At 40.0% G+C, this 23,971-nt stretch overlaps 1 protein-coding gene and 1 pseudogene across 2 annotated transcripts in view; both read right to left on the bottom strand.

Moving 5' to 3' along the window:
* The window catches only part of RPL34 (ribosomal protein L34), a 125,222-nt gene extending 103,728 nt beyond the window's left edge, over positions 1–21,494 (bottom strand). The window contains exon 1 of one of the 2 annotated variants that reach the window (XM_090266399.1): positions 21,472–21,494. The gene's annotated coding sequence lies outside the window, so the exon portion shown is untranslated. The remainder of the gene's footprint in view (positions 1–21,471) is intronic. The other variant, XM_090266398.1, reaches the window with a different exon arrangement.
* LOC150019422 (large ribosomal subunit protein eL34-like) lies at positions 15,838–21,783 on the bottom strand (annotated as a pseudogene).
* Positions 21,784–23,971: the final 2,188 nt, after the last annotated feature.

Raw genomic sequence — 23,971 nt, 5'->3', positions numbered from 1 at the left:
GATGGCAACCAGATGGAAGGGGGAATTGGGGAATAGGTAAAAAGGTGAAAGGATTAACAAGCACACACACAAAAAAATTAGTAGTTACAAAATAGTCATGGGAATGTAAAGTACAATATAGGAAATGGAGAAGCAAAAAAGCTGATACGCATGACCCATGGACATGAACAAAGGTGTGGGGATCGCCAGAGGGAGCAGGGGTTGCTGGATGGAGGGGGCAAAGGGGGAAAATTGTAATAGCATAATCAATAAAATATATGTTTAAAAAAGTAAATAGAAGGATAGAGCATAATGGTGGAAGGTCTTTCAATGCTATGATGAGTTTAGTTCTTATATAAAGTGTTAGGTTGATAATATTAAAAGATTCTTTTTAATGGAACTCATCAGTTGTGCAATTGGAAGACAGTTGGGATAGCAGAAAGACATGAGGCAGAGAGACCTTTTAGGACCTGAATGTGGGAGTCCAACTGAGAGATGAGGAGTGCCTGTGGTACTGTGGGAATGAGGAGAACAGGGGGATTGGTGGTAATGGAAAGATTATAAGAGACCTATCCCAGGTAGAATCAGTTGAATTTAATCAGCTGATTGATATGAGGCTTGGTCTCTTTAGAAAGAGAAGGCTTTGGAGAAAGTATACTGTGTGGCAGTGGCCCCAGGCAACTGCAGCTGTGTCCAAGAGCTGGACCAACACAGAAGGCTGCTCCTGGAGCCAGAGGAGGAGATGGGAGGAAGGGCCAGGGTCAAGAGTGCTTCAGTGGATAGCAAGAACCAGGCTGGCGCAGAGCTGCTTCTCCCCTGGGACTCTGATTATATGTGCACGCCCTGCTTATCACCCCTACCTCACTCAAAGCCTCTCTGAGGGAGATGCAAGGAGTGGGAGGCTGAGGTCCTGCCTTCTGCCTGATGACAACTATTGCTCTAGAAGGACCCTTCAGGAGGGGACCGTGGCGAGGTTGGGAAAGTGGCTATGGTTAGAGATACAAGAGCCAGCAGTATCTGGGTGATAGTGGGAGTCATATCGGTGGATGCACAGGGTGAAACATAAGATGAAGCAGGCAAGGGTTTTGTTTGGAGGGGTCGTGGATCTGCTTAAGGAGCTGATAAAAAACATGAGCTCTCTTCCTAGAAGAATGTCCATACATACCCACCAAATGTAGCTAAATTATAGAGGTTCACAGACTAAACTTAAAAGAGTGGGAGGGAAGAGAGCTGAAGAGGATGCTTGGGGAAGCACCTTCATGATTATGAGGTTACTACAAAGCAGCTACAGCAACATCAAGGGGCACAAGAGCCATGGAGAGCAGCAGCAGAGGAGGCTCAGATGGCGGGAAACTGACCAGAAGCCACTGGGCACAGCCTGAGAACATAGTATCATGATCAATGTTCATAAATACTGGGCAAATTAATTCATTGATTTCAGTAGCATGGTGTCAGGAAGCCAGACTGCAGAGGGGAGAAGCAAATGGGAATTTTAAAAATAATAGTAGTGATTTAATATAGAATTTATCCTTCCAACTGGGTATGAAGGAATTTTCTGTAACATATATACATACGTATTTTCCATTAAAAATTTTAAAGGAAAATAACTGTAATTTGCACATTTTTCTACCTTTCCCGTAAAGCTGATGCAACTCTATCCACTAACTGAATTTTTCTTATGGCCCGTATGTAATTCCTATCTGTGGCCACAGTAGGGCAGCAGTTCTCTTTTACAGAAATCACAGTCCCTTACTATTTACGCCAAAAATTATTTTCGATACCATGAGATTTTCAAAGTATATTTGCAAGCATAGAGAAAAGGCAAACTTATTTAAAAGAAACTCGTCTCAACGCTGTGATCAAATAAGCGCAATAAAACCGTACACAAATGGAAAAGGCTGCTTCCCAGGGCAGGCAAGCATATCTTTAAAATGAAAATGGTTTACTTTTTTAATGATGGAAGAAAAATCTTGTGAAAGCAACATTTTCAGATGAATAAAATATGAAACCAGAATATTTTCTTTTACATCTAGTTGCCTTGCAAATTATATAGCTTATAAAAGAAAAAGAAAGTGATTGACTGGGGGATTGCAGGGGTGAGGTAGTGGAGAGCAATGGAGGAAAATCGGAACAACTGTAATAAAACAACATTTAAAAAAAGAAATTAAAAACTGAAAAATGAAAAGAAAAGATAAAGAAATATGTACTTGTCTGGCATGTTTTGGTTATTAAATCTTTTTTAAAAAGGAACAATTTTCAGTGAAACTTTTTGTGAGTACAATAAGGTTTATTAGTATTTTTGATAATGTAATTGAAAGAGCTATACTTTCTTTGTTCAAAAGAATAAACTGATAATATAATTTAAGAGTTTAAAGAATACTGAGGTCTAGTTAAATTTCCCTCTAGTGAAACTTTTTAAGCAAACTTCTTAGATTTCATTTTTCAACTCAGAAATTTATAAGGAATAAATAACAAGAGTGACCTACTATACCACCATACAGACGATCCTTGTTCTTTTTAAAAATAAGATTACATGTTCAGTTATAAAATTCAGAGTACAGCGATAAAAATGTGAAAATCAAATGCCATCTTCCCCTTACCGCCTTCTCCCTTGCCCATTCCTTCTCCCTTGAAAGTAGTCACCACTAATAGATTCTTGTGATGAAGACTATCTTCCATGGAATGGTTAACCCTAAGATTAGGAATGGTATTTAAAACAACAGGCTTTAATCTTTACAGAAGAATTTGAACCAGAACCCAGACTGCAGTCTGGTTGCACATGTGAAATGTGGCAATGGCTTCAGAACCAAAGGCCTGTGTGAATGGCCAATCACACACCGTCATCCCCCAATGACACCTTTCAGAGGGTATAAGAAATCAAAGTCCCTTCTCACCTCCAGAAATTCTCTTTCCAGAGGTGAGGTATGTGGGGTACATTTGAACAGCAGCTGCTCCTGCTGGCTGCCAGAAGCCCAGAGAAAAGACCACTGTCTCCAGGGCTGTCAATCTGGCCCTTTCATACACACTTACATTGATTTAACAAAACAAAACAAAACAAAACAATTCTAGCTCAGAAATGACAAGAGACCCTTAAAAGACATTGATGTATCCATATTTGCACACATTGAATAGAAAAGTATGTTTTATATATATACTGAATAAAATATCCAACTTTTAAAGAATGCTGTAAAATATTTCCATATGTACATTATATCAAAGTACTTTTCCCCAAAGTTCAGTTTTGAAAGGAAATACCCAGAGCATTAGGCCCATCAGAATAGATGTCTCCAGTTGTGGTTTTCAGATGCCCTAACATGCTTCTGCCCAGAACTAATCAAATACATATGTGTGTGTGTGTGTGTATTTCTTTACAAAGAGAAAAATCATTTTGGGTAAAACATGATATATGAGGATAAGATATCAGCTGACATTTTGGTTTATTTCCAACATTATCACTAATCACTCAAAATGAGAAGATTTCATTGTGGCCATCTTGATGCACTTTGTTTCTCTGTAACTATATAATAGGGCAGGTCTTGTACTGGAAGCAAGGAAGGATTATCCATTCTGTGGTATGGATAACACAGGACATTTCACTGAACCCATAGGACCTCTGAAATTATATTATCTTCATTTTGTAGGTGAGGTGACTAAGGGTTACAGAGCATAAGAAACTTGCTCAGAATCACCTAAATTTCTGTAATGGAAGTGGGTCTTTTGACCCACCATTAGTAATTATAAAGCTAAAATGTAAGCCATCCACCGGGAACATACTGACTTATGTTCACACAATGGCTGACGTCAGGTGTGTTCTGATATAAGGTTGTAAGAAGAGTTGGAAAGAGACCCAGAACTAGCATTTATTAAGTATCTACTAGGTGCTAAGCACATTTTAATCTTTGCAGCAATCCTGGAAGATAGCTATTTTTATATGCATTTTGAGGGTTCATGAAACAGAGACTCTGAGAATTTTAAGTAGCTTCTCAAGGCCAATAACTGATAAGTAGTAGAGCTTATGCTTTGTCCTCAATACCAAGCCACATGATTCTGTGTATGAAAGGGGGTGGGGGGCAAGGGAGATTGAGGAGATGAGAGGCTCCCCATCCATGTCATTACAGAAAACTTTCTAAATGCTAATGTACATAAAACTCCTTGGTTTCTCCCAATTGCCCATAATAACAGTTCTATAACTTATTTAGAAAGCAAAATATTTAGAAACCATGCTTAGAATACAATAGATTTATATATTATGCACGATTTAATTTATTGTTAATCAGATTTTGTGCAAGCAGTACTCAGCATCAAAGATTTAAGAAAAAATGTAAATCAACACATTCACCCATACATTTGGAGTTTTTTTCTAAAAATTGGGAGCATTGGATTACCTTGCAAAAGATCAAAGTTTTATGGTTTGATATTTCTTTTTTCCAAAACGTTGAACTTCTCTAGATAATGTTTAGAAAAAATATATAATCTCCCTTGGTTTTAGACTGCCCATTCCTGGAAAATTCAATATTTATTAAAACCATGCAAAAACTACTTTTTGTTTATATTTAAATGGAGTTTACTAAGGCTTGGATAATAAAAAACAGTTTTCTCACCAACATAAAAACTTGATTGGATATTGGAAAGTAATGTAGGACTAGGGACATTTTGTTGAGACGATTGTCCTATACCTTACAGAATGTGTTGCATCAATGCCCCAATGGATTTCCAAGATGCCACATAGGTGCCAGCCATTGGCTTGAACCACTCATTTAAACTAATTTATCAAAAGGCATGTGTGGCCTGCCGTGACTGGGTTACAGCAACATCCCAATAAGCCAAGTTGTGGGTTCAATCCACAGTCAGGGCTCATAAAAGAATCAACCAGTTAATGCATGGATAGGTGGAACAACAAATCAATGTTTCTCTTTCTTCCTCTTTCTCTCTAAAATAAGTTTTTTAAAAATGAAAAGAAAAGCATATGTGGCTGAACTAGATGGTGAGCTCCTGGAGGGCTCTGATGGTATTGTATTCACCTTCGGAGCCCGAAGCACAGCAGATGCTTAACTCATTACCAGGACAAATTAAATGAATCCATGAACCCACTAATTTAATCTCCCAGAGCAGGTAAGTGACTCAACCAAGATAAAAGAAGTAGTTAGTGGCAGAACCAGGACTATATACAGTCCAGGTTCTTTGCTTCAAGAATAAATGCTCCTTCTACTAAATCAGGGATCTTCATATTTGATGCTTCATACCTTCAATCTCCAGGGCACCTGAGACATCCCAAGGAGTACTGGGTATTGCTAGATTGAAGGAAAGCAATTTCAAGATTATTAGCTACCATACACATTTGTTGATCTTCCATTTTCCACCTTTTATAATAAGTTTTCTTCCATTTTACAGAAGAAAGAGAACCTCACACCCAGTTGGTGTTCCATGGTGCATTGACTGGATGCATGTAAAATTTGAGGGCAGTAAATGGACAGCTTTAAATACTGGGGTAAGCCCAGCCTCCTTTAAGCAAAGCACCTTTGATGGCCGCCCATGCACTCAAGAGCCAACAACCTGCCCTTAATATTTTGCAGGACTCGGCACAGGAGCACAAATAGGTGTCTAATATCATATCAAATACATTTCTAAACACTAATAAATCAGGCTAACAAATAGAACTTATCAATAGGATAAGTTCTGGCCTCCCACTTTGACAAACAGAATTTCCAAAGGCCTCAAAAGCCAGGTTCAACATTAGAATCTAGGGCCTTCAGGAGTTTTTCATCTGAACTTGATGGCCATGCAGGAGTAGCCTGTTCCCTGCACAGCCCACTTTGTGCCAGACCTCTGGCTCTCCTTCCTACCTGGGGAGCTTTGTGTGCAGGTACCCACAGCTCGGCCCACACATCCAAGCTCCTTTCACAGCCCCTGCAAACACCCTCAGGCTTCGGGTGAGCATCTCAGGGGCTCAATCCTCCCAGACAAACGGGCCAGGAAGCAGTGCTCAGGCCCAGGGAGGGGACTTGGGTGCCTTGGGCAGGGGTTTCTGGGGCCACATATACTTACCCCCCATGTGGGGGTGTAAAAAGGAAGCATATGTCCAGGGTCAGTTCCCTGGGCTCTTTGCATATGGGGTGGGGTATTGCCAGGGGGAAGCCAGATCAGGGCCTCTAAAATGCGGGGCTCAGGGAGAGGGCTCTCTTGCCCAGGTCCAAGGTCTCTAGTGGTCCAAACAGAGAGCTGTAAAAACTGATACGACCTGGCACCGTTAACTCCCCGACCTCATCTGCTCCTCCAGTCCAGCCACATGGCAGCCTCTTGCTTGCAGATTATTCTCTACTCCAGTGCTCTTCCCCAGATATCCTCATGCTCTTTCCTCACCTCCTTTCAGTCTTTGTTTAAATGTGCCCTCCTCAGGGAGGTTTTCCTTCATTCCCTATTTAAATTGCAACCCCTCACATCCTCCTGCATTCTATTCCCTGCTTTCCTTCTCTTGAGTCTATAGCATATATCAGTCATACCATGAATTTCATTCTTTTATTTATTCCTTCATATATGTTTCCCCTCCTTGGACTGTAATCTCCAATGAGGCAGGGAGTTTTTGTCTATCTTGTTTAACCCCATTCCTGGAACAGTCCCTTATTAGTAGTGAATAAATTATAAGTAATGCTTGATTGATTGATTTTAAAGAGATTAAAAAACAGTGGCAAGGCTTTGTGTCTTTCCCTGCTGTACACATAAGGGAGATGTTAGCCTTTGGACTGACTAGACCTTTGGATGACCTAAATTTAGGCATAATGTAGAATGAGATGGGAGGGAAAGCTCACAATTTTCACTTAACATCCTGACCCCTTTCATCCTGCCCCAAGTGTCAAAGAATGGATTACTCCTGAGAGAGAGCTCCTTCCGAGTGAAGCAAAGAAAACACAGAAGAAAAGGCAGTGGTGCCTTATTTCATCCAGAGATCAAATGGGTGGCGAGACTCCATGCCTCCTTCTCTGCTTTTTCTTTCTTAGAAATAGAAGGGTAGGAATTGCCGATCAGGAAAGGATTTGCAATATAAAATTTCCAACTGTTAAAACAGCTGATTCTTTTCTTCTTTTTTTTTAAATCATTGCTATGTAGCTTCTATTTGCTATATTTTAAAAGTGATAGAAAAGGCTTATAAAAATATTCATAGTTTATTGTGTTGGAAGTTATATCCTTTTCAACAATTTAAATTTATAATGAAAAGTTTTAGATGATAATCTAAAACTGTTCAAGGGTCTATATACATTTCAAAATTCTTTAAAGGATATGCAAGCAAAAAAAAACTATTTAAAGACTGTTGCACTGCACCACTGTTTTAGTGGTATATGATGTAACAAACCACCTCAGAATTTAATGGGACAAAACAACAATTAATTTTTCTCACCATCTTTTGGGCTGACTACACCCAACAAGGCAGTTTTCTGCTGGTCTTGCTTGAGGTTCCTCATGCAGTTGCTGGTCAGATGGCAGCTGAAGCTGGAAGCAGGAGTCATCCGGAACAGGGCAGGTCCCCAAACTACAACCTGCAGACCAAATCTGACCCAGCATCAGCATTTGTAAGTAAAGCTCGATTGGCATAGAGCCCTGACCATTTATTTAGGAATTGCCTGTGGCTGCCTCCACACATATCACTAGAGTGAGTAATTGCAATAGACCATATAGCTTATAAAGTCTTTGTAAAACTTACACTGATCTGGTCAACACTGAAGTTTTCTTCAAGATTTGTCCTTTAGGCATGTCAAGCTGTAAGCTTATTTCCAATGAGAGAGAGAGAAAGAGAGAGAGAGAGAGAGACAGAGAGAGAGAGAGGAAGGGGAGGGGAGAGGAGGAGAGAAGAGGGAAAAGGAAGGGGAGGGGACGGGAAGAAGGGCAGAGGGCAGAGCTGCCAGGCTATTTGCACCAGCCAAGGAATATAGAAGCTGAATGAATATCCAAGAAATTCAGTCAATAATTTTGATTTATTTTCTCCTTAATAGTAGGTTAATGCTTAAAGTATCTAGAGAATTGTATAACTAAAATATCCTCTAGTAGAATGGATGTCTTTGCTCCTAATTAAAATAAAGTTTATGACCGCTTTTCCTTCACTGTCTCCCTTAGGAAGGAAAAGGTGGCACAGATCTTTGGGGGCCTCGTAGGTGACTAAGTTATTTGCTAACAGGAATGTTCCTTCTTAGTGATTAACAATTTGTTCATGTATAACAGATTAATTGAGCTCTAAATATTGAGGGTGAATTGGGTTGCATGAACTACTTAAAAAAAAAAAAAAAAGGTGTTTTTTAACTTAAGACATTTACACATGTTGGTGCTTATGTCTGGAATGTTCTCCCTACTTTTCACCCAGCTAACATATACTTATTCTTGCTCTGAGCTTAAATATCACTTTCTCAGAAAAGCCTCTCTTCACTTCCCAGGAGATTCCATTCTTACACTGTTTAACAGCACTGTGTGCTTTCTTTTTATGATTCTTATCCCAATGTGTGTAATTAAAAATGTATCCTCATTTATCATGATCTCCCCTATGTACCATGAGAGCACGGTAAGAGCCTGCTTTGTTGACAATTGTATTAATAAATACCCAGCAGCACAGTTTCTGGAACATAGTAGTTTCTAATAAATATTTGTTGAGTGGATGAATGAAAGCTAAGGCAAATTATGAAAGAATGTAAATGGATGGCAAAAATAAATATTTTCATAATCAAATTATCCAGAAATATTTTAAAATATGCTTTATTGATTATGCTGTTATACTGTCCCAATTTATTTTCCCTTTGTTCCCCTCCACCCAGTGACCCCCCTCCCTCCAGTTGTCCAAACCCACTTAGTCCATGCCCATTGGTTGTGCATATAGTTCTTATCAACATCTTCCTATCTACTCCACCTCCTCCTACTATGCTTCTAAATTTCTGTCCCATCTCCAGCCCTTTCCCACCTTTCCCCTCCCAGATTACCTCCCCCCAGTATGTCCCCCATACCTATAATTCTTTTTCTACTCTTGTTACCTACTTAGTTTGCCTTTGTTTCGGTTCCCTAGCTTCTGTTGTTGGTTGTTGTGATACAGTTTTCATTTTAATGTTCATAGTTTCGATCCTCTTTCTCCTAAACAAATCCCTTTAACATTTCATAAAACAGTGGTTTGGATCTGATGAACTCCTTCAGTTTTACTTTGTCCTGGAAGCACTTCCTCTGCCCTTCTATTCTGAATGACAGCTTCACTAGATAGAGTAATCATGGCTGTAAGTTTTTGCTTCTCATTACTTTGAATATTTCTCGCCAGTCCCTTTTTGCCTGCAGAGTTTCTTTTGAGAAATCAGCTGATAGTCTTATTGGGACCCTTTTGTATGTAATTCTCTTCTTCTCTCTTGCTGCTTTTAAGATTCTCTCTTTATCCTTAATTTTTGACATTTTGATTCTAATGTGTCTTGGTGTGGTTCTTCCTTGGTCCAGTTTTTTTTGGAACTCTCTGTGCTCCCTGAACATCTAAGTCTATTTTCTTCCCCAAGTTAGGCAAGTTCTGCTCCATTATTTTTTCACATAATTTTTCAATTTCTAGTTCTTCTTCTTCACCTTTTGGCAACCCTATGATTCGGATGTTGGCCCGCTTATAGCTGCCCCATAGGTTTCTGAGCCTCTCCTCATTTTCCTTACTTTTTGTTTCCTCTTTTTGCACTGGTTGACCATTTGTTCCTCCCCTATGTTCCGATTTGTTGATTTGATCCCTAGTTTTCTTTTCCTTACTACGAGTTTCATATGTGTTTTTGCTCATTTCAGCAGGACTAGCCTTCATTCCTTCCCCTCTTGTTTAAGATCTGCTGTCAGTTCTGTAAGCATTTTTATAACCAAAGCTCTGAACTAAGCCTCAGAAAGATTTCCTATGTGCCGATCTGTTAGATCAGATATTTGCCAACTGGTCAGCTGTGTCACTGGGATCTCTGTCATGATCTGTGCCATCCTGACAGTTTTGTGTTTATCTTTGCTTCCTGGGTGGGGCTGTCACACCTCCTACACTATAGGGGGGTGGAGCCATGTGTACTCGTCACTATAGCTGACACTTCTCACCACCCTGTGGCATTTTGTGTATGGGGGCAGGGGTCCAAGATTGATTCTTGCTGTTTACTCTCTGCCAAGAGACCAGGAGCTTCTTCTTCTGTCCCCAACCCTGTGGCTCTTATAGCCCGAGGCAGTGGGGGTCTTTCTTCCCCAGCACTGGAATTGCAAGCTGACTGGTCTGGTGTGCAGCCAGGGGTGCTCCCCGGGTGTTTCTTGCCTCTTTCTAAATATGGGTGTCTGTGCTTACTGCCGTCCCACCATCATTGCTACAGCTGCTACTGCCAGCACAGCTTGATCTCTCTGCCCAACTTCATTTCTCCTACCCATCTGGATGAGCACCACTTGTTTATAACTTCATATGTTGTACTTCCATGTAGCTTTATTTTCTGGAACTTCTGGTTATTTCTGGCTTTGTGGTAGATGTATCCCTTCTTAGTTGTGAAGGGAGACAGAGTGTGTCAGTCTAGGCCTCCATCTTGGCCAGAAGTCCCCAGAAATATTTTTAATTTACTCAAAATTATTGAGTAGCTAATGTTTTGGAAATCAGAAAGCATCTTTTGATCTTGAAATAGTGTGAATCTTATCCTTTAGAAAGAAAACTCATGAAGATAGTTTGCTGATTTCGCAAGTGTAAATGCTTCCATTATGCCAATTTCAAGGCACCAACCTGAAATCAGAGCACAGAGCTGGACAGAGAGACACACAATTGACCCTGACAGCCAGAGTGAGCTGGCTCCATGCACCACTGGTTCTAATAATATCTAATAATTATAGATCTTTAATCAGCAGTAATAATCATAAAATTCAGCCCTACTTCACAATCTCACTCCAGAGGTGGGTAGAGGCATGCGCCATTTTATTGTGCCTCATTTTATTGCTCTCCACAGAGACTGCGATTTTTTACAAACTGAAGGTAAGACTCTAACCAAAAGAAACATTAGGACTTGCTAAGAGCTCTGATGATAGTCAGCAATTTTTAGCAATAAAGTATTTTTAAATAAGTATGTACTTTTTTTAGACATAATGCTATTGCACACTTAACAGACTACAGTATAGTATAAATATAAGTTTATATCCACTGGGAAATCAAAAACTTCATGCAACTCGCTTTATTGTGATATTTGCTTTATTGTAATAAGGTCGGAAATGAATGCCATAATGTCTCTGAGGTATGCCTGCATATGATGTTAGTCAGTGTGATAAAATAGTTTACAGTTAAAGCTGGATAGAGCCCTGCCTGTCAAAGTTCCGGGAGTCCAAGCTCTAAATCATTAGGGTAATAAGTGTATGTTATTACACTGCTGACAATAAACTTGATTTACTTATTTAAATATATGAATATTTTCTTCTTTTAAGGCTAAAAGACTCCCCCCACCACCACCCCACATTCTTTTAATACAATCTATAAGCAATTCAATGGAAGGAGAAATATGAGACTTTACAAAAAAACCACTGACTACATTCACATTTCATTTTAGGAAGCTATCAAAAATACTTCAAGTCATACACAGAGAACTGGATTCAATAAAAACTTTATTTAGTTATTTATTTATTTTAAATAGAATCAAAACCTAGAACAGTGCAGAATCCATTTTGGTCACTTGAACAGAATTGGCACTATGTTCACACCAGTGTACGGTCTTCTATAGCTACACAGCACAACATGAACTCTGCTCTCCTGGGAGTGTCAGGGTGGGAGGAGAAAACTGGACCTGGACAGTGAGAGCGGGAGGTGGAGAGCAATCAGCGATGGGGGAGTGAAGAAGTTCCGTCTATGGTCAAGAACGTAAGTGGCTAAACTAACCCAGGTGAAGAAATGGTCACTAATCAGGCACAATTTACAACCGTAGTGTCATGGATGTGAAATGTGTTCATGGTATGTATGTTTGTGTTCCTCCAGAATTCATATATTGGAACCCTAATCCCTAATGTATTAGGAGGTGGGCCTTTGAGAGGTAATGAAGTCATGAAGTTGGAATCCTCATCATGGCTTTAGTGCCCTTGTGAGAGCAGAGACATGAGAGCTTGCTTCACTCTCTGCTCTCCATCATGTGAGGATGCAAGAAGACAGCTCTCTGAGAACCATGAAGTGGGCACTCACCAAGAACTGAATCTGCCAGCACCTTGATCTTGGACTTCCCAGCCTTCAGAGCTGTGAGAAATAAATGGTTGTTGTTCAAGGCACCCTGTCTATAGTACTTTGTTACCAAAGCCTGAGTAGACTAAGACACTTAGGAGACATCATTGTAATCCCAATAATTAAACTTGACTATTGAAATACTGTATTTTAATGGCAACTTATGGATTTAAAAAAAAAGAAAAAAAAGCAGCCCTGACTCCTGCGGCTCAGTGGATTGAGCACCAGCCTGCAAACCAAAGGGTCACTGGTTCGATTCCCAGTCAGGACACATGCCTGGATTGCAGGCCAGGTCCCCAGTTGTGGCATGTAAGAGACAACCACACATTGATGTTTCTCTCCCTTTCTCCCTCCCTTCCCCTCTCTCTAAAAATAATAAAATCTTTTTTGATAAAATTATAAATTAATTAAATATAGAATAATGCTCACAAGTGCTAAAATAGGAAAAAAAACTAGAAATAGCCCAAATATTTAAAAGAACGGGAATATTTAAATCATGGCACATAGATTTGATGGTATATTCAATCACTAAAATACTTTTTCAAAAGAAATAGGTTCACAGGGGCTAAGGGTAGAAAAAGGGTGGAAAATTTTTATATAATGTATGCTTCCAATTTTGATTTGAAATGTCTATCTTATGCCTAGAAAACAAAATGGGAAGCCATCAAACTGTTAAAAATGATTATCTGCATACTGACATTAAAGGGGATTTTTGTCATTCTTTTTCCATACTTTTTAAATTGCCTACAAAGATGTTTTATAATAAAAGTGAAAACATTTCAAATTAGGAAAAGGTTATTCCATTTAACATGAAGAATTCTTTGAAAAGTATGTAACTTTAATGCTTTAGTGTTCTCAAATTTCTAAGTTAACCCATTTATTTTGGTGAAACTTGATAGTCCTCCCATTAGAGCCTGTGTTCAGTCACATTGTTTATGGATTTCATGCCTCAGGGAGGGACAACCCTGACAGGGAAGGGGAAGCTTTCCCTCCAGAACTATTATTAAAAATTACATCTCACGCCTTTCAAAAACTACATTAGTTTACAAAGCAATTAAGTCACTGTTTTTGAGAGTGTTATTTTTAAAGTACCAATTTTTAGATTCTTATACCAAACACACTACATGATTACAAAACAAGCCCATCTATCAGATTCATTAAGTCATGGAGAAATGAGATGTTAATCTCCCTCAGATCCGATGTTTTTCAATTACAGTACATACCTATTAAAAATGTTTTTGTATCATGATTAAACATTACCCAAATAATTGTATTGCTCTGGTTGCCTCACAATCCTGATTGGAAAGGCATTTGGGGAAAATATGATGGATCTCAATCATCTGAGACAATATAAAGAGGGGCCTCAGCTATCATTACTTGTGCTAAAGTATTTATTGGGATGAGCTGTCATTCAATCTCAACACTCTAAATACATGTGCAAAAATCCTAATGGGTTATATTACACCACCTGCATACTATAGATAACCAAGGTATCACAGGGTTGTTGGGCAGACTAAGTGAAGATGTTAAGTGCTTTGATGTGTCAGGCACATGGCAAACAGGTGTTAGGTATCACTATGGAGATGCTATCAGTATTGTTAAAAAGAAAATTTTAACTGCCTCAGTTCAAATGCCAACCTAGTCAATTAATTTTCTTCAGCAAAATATGGATTAAAAATCTACCAAAGAAGTTAGCTGGCAGTGTGGTACAATGAAAAATGTTCAAGAGGCCAGAAAGATTTATGCCTTTTTCCTTCCTTAGGAAACAGTACTACATTTATTATAAATAGGAAATGCCCCTCTGTGTAAGACACCAGGTCAACAGCAATGTCTAGAGAAAAAGGGTCAAAATTTACAGAATTTTTCAGCTGAGTTTCTAGACTTCTTGGCTTGTGCAAGTAGCCTGGGGACTCCTCTTTTCTCTTGAGATTGGAAATAAGCTTGACATGGCTTGAAACAATGGTCTTGGAGGACAATTCAAAAGAATTTATGCACGTAGAATACTTGGATGGATGCTTGGTACAGTCTCAGCACTTTAAGAATGAACTAATAAAATCTTTACATACTTTTGCATTATTAAGAGTTGTCAAATAGTATTACACAGTTCACGAAAATACAGGGTGGGGCAAAAGTAGGTTTACAGTTGTGAGTACATGAGAGTTCATTTTCATATTGTATCATTTCCTATACAAACAACTGCAAACCTACTTTTGGCTCACGCTGTATATTAAGGTCTAATTATTCCAATGTTTAGATCTGCATTATAGCTCCAACACAAATCTGATTCTGAATTTCATTAGACTCATGACATGAGGCTTTATGTACAGGAGTTTATTATTTGCTGAGTTTTAAACTCTCCAAAATAGCCCATTTGAAAATAAACTAAGGAAGTAGAGGGTTTAATGATATAAACAGTTCCATGTTAAGTAACTTGAACACTGTGATTTCTGTCCTATTAATTTTGGTGGAGCTACTACAAAAATCATCCAAGTGGTATTCAAAGACATTCAGATAAAAGGGCCACTCTTCTCAAAGTTGTCTTCCAGAGTTACCATCAAATTATTCTAGCTATCACTGACCTCTCATCATTGTGGTTTTCAAAGGTGTGCCACCAGAATTTTAAAATGTGCAATACCTGACTAGTACTTAAGGGCATTGACCTCTTTTCCCTGGGATAAAAATGACAACAGCTAACACAAGAGCCATTTAGTGTGAATGCCCTTTCTTGAAACATATATAGGTCATGTAATAGTTGCATCTTATTGAGCACATTGCATAAGGTTGTCTGATGGGTTAATTCTTATATACAAGCATAGGCACCTACTTTCTAGTATTTTTTTGGTTCATCAAAATTAGACCTATTTTGTAAGTTGGCAAACTACATTTTTTGGTGTGCCACAGAATTTTAATGTGCGAGGAGGTGGAAAAGCTTGAAAATCATTGCATTAATATTGATCTGACCAATCACTGGGGAGTAGGGAAGGACTGTAGGAGTTTGCCGAATCTAGGATGAGACTGGCTGTGAAGCTGAATGCCTCGAGGGCATGGAATTATGGGATAGGTTTGAATAAAAGTACTCATGCACTCTCCCCCTGGAGGATAGCTGGATGATTGTGCTGCAGGCATTTTGGATGGGAAAGGAACTCTGGGCACAGCCTAGGATCGGGCTGGCCTGGCAAGAGGGTGGCAGGTTTATTCTTTGGGTGTTCTAGAGGGAACAGGCTTTGAGGCAGAAGCCTGTCATTCTTCCAAGATTGTGTAGCTTTTGTATCTTAGGTTCTCTCAGTTCGTAAACTAACCCTATAGAAATAAGATAATTAAACTAACAGGGGGAAATGATAGAATTCAGGTGTTAAGAGCTTAGCCTTCTTTGATACGCTTAAGTGACTAATGCATGTGGAAAGCTGTTATTCCAAAATTGTGAAGTTTTTTTGAATAAAGACTCCTTTCAACACCAAACCTTTGCTTCTGGAATTTTGCCTCGAGGGTGGTGGCAGACAGCAGGACCCCAATTGCTGTTCTGTAACACTGTCATTTAGAAAATGGAAAAATTTACAAATTACAGGGTCCCAGATATAGAATAAATCTAACCTGTATACTAACAAATTACAACATAAATAAGAGAACAGCCTTTTAATTATTTTTATTACTCAAAAAAAGCTTCATTTTTATTTAGCTTTCTGACTCCGTGCTTGTGCCTTCAATACTTTCACAACAATTTTCTGTTCCTCAATAAGGAAAGCACGCTTGATCCTAGAAAGTAAAATATTAAAAGAATATAATTAAAACCCAAAAAACACTGATTGAACAAAGGCAGGAAAAGCACCAGGGAAGAATTAAGCAAAGCTATCAGAGAAGACACTCAGAAAAGTAAATAAAACCCACAAGTAAAAGTAAAAAACTGAAATTATATGGACAGACCCTTTCTGCCTATGGTCTTTAAAGCAGATAATTCTTCAATTCGATGCCAGCAGTACTTACCCTCTTCTTTGGAGTCATGAGAAACTGTAAAATTACCCCAAAGTAACCTGTCTGTACTATAGAGAGCATTACTTGATTTGTAAAATGTCTTAAGAATGTTTTAACCACATTATTGAAAATTTTCAGTAAAAACACGAAAAAGGAGTTATGTGCTGGGAACCAAAATGAAGGGATAGAAGGTATGAGCAAGAGGTAATTTATCAAGAGCAAGAATTCTAGAGCCTGAATGTTTGAGGCCAACTCTACTAGTGTGAACTTGGGCCAGTTACCTTCTCTGTCATAGAGCACACAATACTTCCACACACATTCCACAGGTTTTTATAGATTAAATTTGGAAGGATTTGCAATTTCTATACTTTCAATTTCCATTTAGAGAGAAAGTACATTTTTATCAATCACTATTAGTATATAGGACCCGGCAAACAGTAGGTACTACACCATTTATTAAATCAGAGCTACTTACAGAGTTATAGCACTCATTTAATTCCCACAGAAACTTGTCCAACCGATGCTCCTTATGGTACCCCTGGTTACCTAATAGCCTAGACTCAAAGCTCTCGGATTGCTGATGCAGTCACATTACAGAAATACAACTGATGGCACTCTTACTCAGGACACTTAAAAATTCCCTAATCTTACACAAACCAAAGACCACAGAGACTCGCTCAGTGTCACAGCTGATGCTAATCTAAAGGCTGTGTTATAGATTCAAACCCAGCACTCCAGGAGCTAGGGCCTGAGAATTGTATTTTTTTAAAGTATAATTTTATTGATTATATTGTTACAATAGTTCCAATTTTTCCCCTTTTCTCCCCTCTGCCCAATGCCCCCCTCCCCCAACAATTCCACCCCCCCTTAGTTCATGTCCATGGGTTGTGCATATAATTTCTTTGGCTTCACCCTTCCTATATTATTCTTTTTTTTTAATTGATTTTTTATAACAATAAAAAATAACAATCCCTCCCCCACTCAGACTTAAGACCCTTTATAATCTTATAAAGGACAATGGGCGAAGGTCTCGTGCTCCTCTAGCTACTTCAAGCTTGAATCCAGAAATCCATAATAAGAGTGGGGGTGTGGAGGGGAGAGTGACCTTCTCACGTAGGAAATGATCTTGCAGACTCCAGGTCAGTTGGCTGTCCCTGGACAACAGCGTGCTTGGTTTAACAGGCTGGCATCCCTGTTGTATTCTGGGGGCAACAGATTTGGCAACAGGGTTAAAAGGCATCATTCAATCCATAACTACTTGATGACAAAGGCCAGATATTAATTTTTCAATGTCCCACATTAAGAAAAAAAGGGGGCTTTTTTGGAGGAAGGTGTGCAAGGCACGTCACACCTGTCCAAAACCCTTTTGCCCACTATACCTAGTTTGGGCTGAGGGGAATATTTTAGGTTTCCTCCCCCTCAAACCTCCTGGCCCTTTCTGTCCAAGTCATTAGAATAGAAAAGAAACCACTTTTAAAATGAAGCCCACAGACCACCCCACGCTTCACCAACCCAGCCACTTAGTTCAGTCAAACTGTTGAGTCGCGGGAGGCAGAGATGCAGACAGGATTAAATGAGGCCTATACATAGAAACAGTCACTCAGGTAATGAGATTATAGGCTTATACCTGATGAAAACAGAACATGCATGCTAATTTATGCAATATAACCTGCAAACCAGTTTCTAAATCTGCAAGACTATCTTATTGGAAAGACATCCAGTTGCAAGGCATTTGACCTATAATTTATAGACCAGGAGCATTCTTCTCCATCCCCAGCCCCTCCGGGCCTCACAGTCCAAGGCAATGGGGGTCTGCCTTCCCTGGCGTTGAGTCACAAGCTGACGTGTCTGTTCTGCAGCCGGGGGTGCTCCCCAGGTGCTTCTCGTCTTCCCCTAAATACAAATGTCTTTGCTTACCACTGTCTCACTGCCAGCACAGCTTGACCTCTCCACCCTGGCCTCAATCCTCCTACCCATCCAGATGAGCACCACTTGTTTATAACTTCATACGCTGGACCTCCATTTATATTCTGGAACTTCTGGTTATTTCTGATTTTGTGGTAGTTGTATTCCTTCTTAGTTGTGGAGGGAGATGGAGCATGTCAGTCAAGGCCTCCATCTTGGCTGAAGTCTCTTGTGTGTATTTACCTCTGTGGAGAATTGTATTTTTAATAAATGTCCCCATGTGATTGTGTCTGGCAAAGTCTGGGGAAAAGACTGGTAAAAAGCCAAACTCCTCTTGATGGAAATGTATAACCCTTTCATCTCCAATGTGCCTTTCCAATTCCATTTCTTATTCATTTCACACCCTCAGTGTGCCAGACCAAACCTAGGCATGTTCCTTGCCTGCAGTGCCCTTCCAACCTCTAGTCCAAAACTCATTCATCATTCAGGTTCCACCTTAAATACTATTCTTAGATTCCCAGCCACTTGCAAATAATTGCATCTCTAAACTTCTCCTCTATTTTATGGAAGTTATATTTATCATGAACTTGTATTCCTATAACATGCCTTACCATCCCCTTATGAATTAACTCCTCAAAGGCAAAATGAATTTGCAAAGTTTGGTGTCAGATTTGGTTTAGAAACTTGACCAGACCACTTTACAGACTTATCTGAATTACCTGGAGGCAGACTACTTTTCTGAAGCAACTTCTTCACTTGTAAAGACCCATCACCTCTCAAAATCCTTTTACTTAGGTCTTTGGAGACAATTTAATATAGTCAGTGGGGTTAAGAACAAGGGTCTCAATAAAACCTGGCATAAATCCCAGCGCTGCCACTTACAAGCTATGTGAATTTAAGCAACAAGTCTTGGTTTCTTCACAAAAAGCAAAACAAAAACAAAAAGTAACAGATACCTCCCTGATGAACTTGCAACAGCATTTATTATAAAAATGCTGCACTTTTTCACTTTTCTTGTCTACCAGCTTCCACTAGTCTCTGCTCCAGCCACACCAGAACTACATACAACCATTCTGTTCCTACTTTTAGTACTTCCCACTCTCCATCTATCTCAATGCCCCGATAACTAATAGTTTCTTACCTGCCTCCCCTACAAAACCAAGGTCATTTTTATTTCCACATCTAGCATAAAGATGTCTAAAATCCTAATAAATTATTTTGAATTAATATTATTTATTAGTTTGTACAGCACCAATTACCCTTAGTCTAGGAAGATTCCTAAAGTATGCAACTTTTGTTTAAATGATCCTTTTCATCCTTCCAGGAACGATTAATATGCACAATTAGACACACACTTGCTTAAGAAAGGCCATTTGATTTTAGAGTTATATTTACCTGTCATGGACACATTTAGTACAGATGGATCCACCATAGGCCCTGCTGACATGTTTTTTCATTTTAGACAACCTCATTAGAACTTTAGGCCTCCTGGCATGAACCTGCATAAGAAAATATGGAGATTATTTCTGTGATGCTTTTATAGAAACCACTTAGTTTTTTACTAAGTGGTAAGCACAAACATTAAACTAGGTTACAAAGGGATATGCTATACTGATTTATGTGAAAGGCATTTCAGTTTATCTGTCATACTGACTTTAAAAGAAAATCTACATTCTTAGCAGGTTTGGATTATGGGTGTTTAATAATTTCTCACCTCTCCTAGTGGTGTGACCTCACCTTCACCACTTCCAAACCAAGTAATTAATGCTCAAAACTTCAACCTGTTTACTTATTCATAGCAAAAGGCTCACTTACTACACGAAGTCAGCCTGGGCACATGCCACATGCAGATTTTGGTGCTTTCCCAAACTTTTTGGTATAAAGGTAAACAATTCTATTGCCAGGGGTTCGGGACCTAGAATGTGAGAGAAGAGATGATAGCTTAGCATTTTGCAGAGTCGATGACAACATGTATTTTAAATTTTAGTAATACTTACAGCCTGGTTTTGTTAGAGGCTGTATTGCTGGACAGCCTCCAATGGTATGTCAAACACTGGACCACTGTGAATGACTAAATTAAAAAGGAATAAAATTTGATTGCAGAAATAATTCACTTTAAAACAAAACATCATTACATAATTATGCTTTATCCATATCCATAATATCTTTAATTAAGGTACCTTATGAAAGGGGTACCTGTTTTGAAACTACTTATATTATTAGCCTGTCACATGGTAGATGCTCAGGGTTCCGTGTCTTGCCCGAAAGCAACACCTCGGTCAACTTAAGTGCCATTTAACACTAACTTTGGTACTTAAGAAATCAATTATTCAGATATTGGGTTAGCCAAAAAAAACCCATTTAGTTTTTTTCTGTAAAAGACACACTTTTCATTTTCACCAATAACTTTACCTATTTGGATATTTTGAGTCTGTTGGTTCTCTCCCACTATTGGCTTCCAGTGGGTAGTGCCCAAGGGTGCTGCTAAATAGTCCCAATGCATAAGACAGCTCCACAGCAAAAAATTATTTGGCCAAAATGTCAACAGTACCAAGAAACTTCGCTTTTGACATGTTTGATTAGTCACAGCACCTCCTTCACACAATGTACAAATCTTTTCTTGCCTTTCAGTGGCATTTTTACTTTTCTTGAAATAATAAAGCATAATACACTGAAAATGTTTCTTATTTTCTTCCTCTAATATTAAAATGGCTATACAAAAATTCACTAATTCTGATTTTTTTAAAAACACATGCTGATATGACACCTGTCACAATACAATCTAACAAAATTGTTTCGAATGAAGTTGAAGACAACTAAGCACTAATATGGCCATCCTTTGGTCAATCCAACATGCATATGAGTGACTTAAGATTTCCAGTGAACTACGTGAAATAACACAAGCAAGATTTGAGTCAACCTCATTTTTTGATCCAGAATTTTTTAACCATTTCATTACAGCCACGTTATCTGAAAGCTGCCTGCATTATTACAAGCTCCTAACTAACATTGCACTAAAACAACTGTCAGACGCCAAAACCGACACGGAAGGCCAGTGCAAGTGACCCAATCACCCACTATTGCCTTTGCATATCCAAAACTACCACAGAAAACTTCTGAACACATTAAAAAAAAATCTTCTTTACTATTGGCCTTGGGGGAAAAACAGTGTTTGAAACAACAGGTCAGTCATCCGCCCTCCCAAAGCCTGAGAACATCTTTAGGAGCAGTGTTAAAACTTAGGTGTAAGATATGAAAATGTTCCGCCACTTCCCAGAGTCTCAACGAGCCGCACCACAACTCGTTTGTCTGCAAACGCCGGACTTCACGGGCGGTGAAGTACCGGGTGGTTAGCTCCAATCCCTCAGGGTTCTGAAGGTTAGGGTGGAGGGGTGTCTAAAGCTAAAAGCCGGGGACTTGCTCACCACCAACCTTCCTCTGAGGCCTTTGCCCCCACACCAGCTCAAAAAACTGTCTGAGATAATCCGGCTGCCACAACTCCCAGGATGGCGGCCGATTGTAAAGGGAGTAATAAGGCACAAGATAACACAGCCACAGTTAACGACACCATTCCCGGAAGAGGAAAAGGAAATCAACTGAGCAGGATAGGAAGTTACATCATACTCAGAGGCGTGGTGGAAAGAGTGCCGCCATGTTGTACGGAAAAAACACACTCCCCTCTTGGGCGAGGAGGTATAGTGCCCACACTTTGTACAGCGGCCAACGAACCTCTCCATCGTGGGTGAGGGATGCGCCTCCACTGCCCACAACGACGCCACGCAAAGAGCTTTCTGGAATTGCTGTACAAACAAATGCAAATTGCAAAGGAGCTGCCAAGAACAGAGGTGGCACATTTAACCTAAAGAGCGTTACCTTTGGGGTTAAACCAGGGTTTACATCCCAATTCTAACACTACTAAATAGGTGACTTTTGAGGAGTTACTGTCTTTAACTTTCCTTTCTTTTTCCTTGCCATTCAAAGTGTAACAGAACCCCTGGGCTGCTCTGATTGAAACAGAACCCATGGGCTGTTTAGTTAGGGGCCCGATTGCTCGCCGCCAGAATTATAACTCTCAATACCAGAGTTTAGTGAAAAGAAAAAGAATTGTTTATTTGTATGCAGTTCTGCCTCCCCCTCCCAGACCTGGCCAGTCTTAGGAAAGTCAGAGACACTGTTTCCCTACTTCCTAGGCACAGTTCAGCTTTACCTGCAGCTGCCAATCACTCAATTCTGATTGGGGAGGTCCTTTCTGTGCTGTGGTGCCCTCCAGCTCTCAATGCAGGACCGCCTGGATTCTCAGCCTCCTTGTAAACTGCCTTCTTCCTGTAAACCACATGGCGAGAGCCTCTTCTTAAAGCAGCCTGGAGAGCCCCCTCCTCCAAGCCACCTGGAGGGAGCGCGCCAGCTAAAATATCCACAGCTGCTTATATATCCCTGACTGCATCCTCTGATGCAGTGGGTGTTGCAAACAGTTCTGGCCATTCACAGAACCTTACGCAAGCTCTGTAGGCTCCTTCCATACCATCCCACAGTCCAAGACCCATCCCATTTTCCTGAGCCTTGGAAGTTTCAAAGCCGATCTTTGTGCAACAAAGTTTCCAGCCTCTAGCCCCACGCATGGACAGGCATCCTGAAAGCTGCTTCCTTTTCCCTATCTCCCAGCTGCAAACTCTGGGGTTTGTTCTTGGACACCCCTATTTCTGTAACAAAAGCACAAGCTTTATACATTGGTATTTTAACCCAGAATCTGCTAATTCTTAGCTGTGTTACATTGGACAAGTCCTCAAATCTCTAAAAATAAGATACTAGTATCTACCCTGCAGACTTATGTCAAAATCAAAGACATCATGAAGTTAAAGCACTTATTTAGCACGTGTCTTGTAGAGAGTACAACCCTGGCTGGTTTGGCTCAGTGGATTGAGCGTCGGCCTGCGAGCTAAGTGTCGCTGGTTCGATCTTCCAGTCAGGGCACATCAGAGAAGGAAAACTCTGATTCCAAAAAACCTCCGCTGCCTTGCGGCATACCTCTTCAGGGGAAAGGCTAAGGGAGTAAACTCCAACAGAAAATCCGGAGCCGGAGTCCCTAAGGCGGTTTGACGTTGTAGTCAACACCGGCAACTCCTGCGGCGCACCTGAAGCCAAGCTGTATTGACTCCATCTTTCCCTTGGACCCTTCAGCTGCGAAGAGAGGGGGGGTCTGCTGCATGGGCAACAGCAGACCCTCCATATCACCCTGCCCAGGCTCTGTAGCTTCAGCTTCACTGGAGAGGACACTCCAGCGTCATCGCAAGATGTTGATTCAACACGGGAGGAGACAGATACCGTGTCACTCCCGAGTCGGACTGCACAGCCATTCTCGGCGGTGCAGATAGACTCTTAAGAAGCTACACCATCGTCTCTCGAGACGGACAGCTGCCGACGATGTAGAGAGTACATGCTCAATAAACGGTGGCTAATCTTAGGGTTATGTACAAAGAGCTACTTGAGGCTTCATATGTTTGGTAAAATTTGAACTAGACATTAAAAATGAGAGGAAGGGAAAAAAACCTCTGAAATATTAAATAGTATGTAAAAGTTTATACTAAGTGCCTGTGTGTATTTTTCTGAAAAGAGGGTCTTTAGCTTTAATTGTATTGTCAAAGGGGTTCATCGCCTTCAAAAAATAACACTTTGCCTGGCCTCAAGGGAAGAATATTTAAAAGGTCCTTTAAACTTTTGGAGTAGGCTCCCTGAAAAACAGAGTTACATGCTGGTGTATTGGGGAGCTCTCTTAAAAATACAGCCATTGCGCTGACCTACATGGCTCAGTTGGTTGGGCAATATCCCTGCAAAGTGAAAGGTTGGGAGTGTGATTCCAAGTCAAGACACAAGCCTGGGTTGCGGTTTCCTCCTGTTAGGGGTGCAGGGCCTATAGTGGAGGAAAGC

Source organism: Furipterus horrens, unplaced genomic scaffold (assembly GCF_987537825.1).
Source record: "Furipterus horrens unplaced genomic scaffold, mFurHor1.1.pri manual_scaffold_2, whole genome shotgun sequence".
Taxonomy (NCBI): domain Eukaryota; kingdom Metazoa; phylum Chordata; class Mammalia; order Chiroptera; family Furipteridae; genus Furipterus; species Furipterus horrens.
This window is presented reverse-complemented; position numbering and strand designations above follow the sequence as displayed.